We start from the raw sequence: 2,733 nt of genomic DNA on the forward strand, positions 1-2,733 counted from the left end.
CACACACACACACACACACACACACACACACACACACACATGATGGAAGTCAGTACAACGATGAGAATAAGTATTGCACATTAATGAGATAGAAAAAGGAAGATTAAGTTTTACCTCAGCTGATGGCTAACAGCATCTTTTACCAAAACCATTTCACCTATGTCTCCTTTCAGTTAAATGCACTACAAATCCTCTTCGCAGAAATGAGTCTAATGAGACGACCTATCAAATGGTGACATTTATTTCATGATTTCGCGTTGCGATGTTCTGTTATTAGATTTGGTTCCGTTGAGATCAGCTTCAGAATGACATTCTTTTACAAGTTAAAAACACGACGGGTTACCACAACTTGAATTTCGTCTCCATTTTGCTTATTTAATGCAATTGTCTTCAAAATGCTTCGAAGCATTGACTATGTTTTCTTCTCTGAAATGTCCATTCAATTGTAATTGCCTGCAAAATTCTACATAAAAGTGTTTCTTAACTGCGGTCCATACATTTGGTAAAACATTGAAGACATTTTGTTAAAATTTATGAGCAATAAGTTGTTTATATTTCTACAACACAATATTTTAACAATTAGTTTTAAACAATACATAATTATATCTAATTATAAAATACGATAGGATGTTTTTAAACATCGAAAGATTTTGAGGATTCAATCGAATAAAATAGGAACCAAAGGTGGATGAGGGCCACTGATCCGCATCAATGTCTCTTTTTCTCAGGTGAGATTTAATCTATTTGTATTATCTTAACTTTGACTTTTATCGGACTTCTCCTCCTTAGAACAAGATATATGTGAGTTAGGGAGCGCCGCGCACGTGTGAGTATTCAATTGCAGTTTGACTATGCTGTCCATAACTTAAAGTTTCGTGTGCGAATAGGATACGTCCATTTCATCAGATGATGGGAACATCTGTCGAATCAGATACGCCCCGCATCTGATGAGGTGGACGTGTTCTGCGCACCCACGAAACTTTAAGTCATGTGGAAAATAGTCAGACTATTATAAAAATATATGTAACTCTTACCAGATGTTTTGGGTACTCATCACCATCAAGTTCTCTAAATTGTTGAAGCCGGTCGTTAAGGTGTCATTCTAGACGCTTTCATAGTCAACCGTTGCTCTGGTCTCTGTTTTCTGTCATGCGCAACAGGGGTGAGGTATTCTGACCTGCCCGATCCTCAATATTGCCAGGACAGGATTTTCTTTGTCTGCATTTATTTCACCCTACTTCCACTGTGCCTGAAAGCATGGTTGTGGATGGGTGAGTTGTGGCGAGGTACGTGAGCATGCCGGGCAAGCTTTCGACATTTTACATGCGGAAAGAGTGGTTCCTCTCAGCCAGGGTTTTTATTAACTCGACAAAGCTGTTCGTTTTGTGCTCCATGTACGTGATGTGTCTTCTGAGGCACTTCAGCTTCAACGCCAGAGTTCTTCGTTCAATATCAACTATAAAGAGTTTTCAGAACCATACAAGTGGATCGAAGTCAGCAGGGTCTTTTAAACATTGAGTCTCACTGGAAAACTAATAGAGCTGCTTTTCCATATGGGGTTCAGCTTCATCATAGCAGCAGGGGCCAAAATGAGATTTTTGATACCTTCTTACGAGATTTGTGTTCTTGCTCAAAGTGCCACGTTGTATATATAAATACACACACACACACACACACACACACACACACGCATATATATATATATATATATATATATATATATATATATATATATATGTGTGTGTGTAAATATATATATATGTATTAATATATAAAGCGTGAGAAAGAGAGAGAAAGACAAAGGGCGGGAGAGAGACGATGTTTCAGATAAACACGGTTAGGCATTATAGATATAAATATACGTATATACATATATATATATATATATAGAAACACATATATACATACAGGCATACATACAAAGATACATATGCAAATATATATCTATATATGCATAAACACATATGTATGTATGTATATATATATAAATAAATAATTTCGTTTTGGCATTTGGTTTGCAAGATTCTTTATGCGAGTTCGTGTGTTGAAGCATATTCTGTTGTGTCTGGGGAGAGTCATTCTCTTTTAGTGCCTTATAAAATTTCCACAATGAATAAATAAATGAGTGGAAATTTTACCGGTGAGTGTGTTAAATTATAAGGCATTAATAGAGAATGACTCTCCCCAGACACAACAGAATATACATATAAATGTATATATATATATATATAAAGAGAGAGAGAAAGAGAGAGAGAGAGAGAGAGAGAGAGAGAGAGACAGACAGACAGACATGCATACATACAGACAGGCAGGCAGACAGACAGACAGACAGACAGACAGACAGATAGATAGATAGATAGATAGATAGATAGATAGATAGATAGATAGATAGATATTCAGCAGATAAACATATATGTACAAGGATAGATTGAGAAACAAATATACTTATATAGAGCATAAAAAACACAGAATACTAAGGAAAGAATGCATAGCTTTTAAGCTCGACAACTCGTTGTGCATAATAAGCAGATGAAATATGCGCAAACTCATTAAGCAAACATTCTCTTTCATAATTGTGAACATTACTATTAATGCGTAACTCCGAGCTTCTAGAAACAGCTGGCAAATTAGAAAGCTATGCATACTCCCCTGAGCATTATGCATTTTTAAATACTCTATGTAAGTTTATTTGTCCATATATATATATATATATATATATATATATATATATAT

General features: G+C 35.3%; 1 long non-coding RNA gene across 1 annotated transcript in view; it reads left to right on the forward strand.

Moving 5' to 3' along the window:
* Positions 1-2,733, forward strand: part of LOC106880964 (uncharacterized) — an 80,709-nt gene that overhangs the window by 2,884 nt on the left and 75,092 nt on the right. The gene's annotated exons all lie outside the window — the stretch shown is intronic.

This window comes from Octopus bimaculoides, chromosome 7, assembly GCF_001194135.2.
Source record: "Octopus bimaculoides isolate UCB-OBI-ISO-001 chromosome 7, ASM119413v2, whole genome shotgun sequence".
Lineage (NCBI taxonomy): Eukaryota > Metazoa > Mollusca > Cephalopoda > Octopoda > Octopodidae > Octopus > Octopus bimaculoides.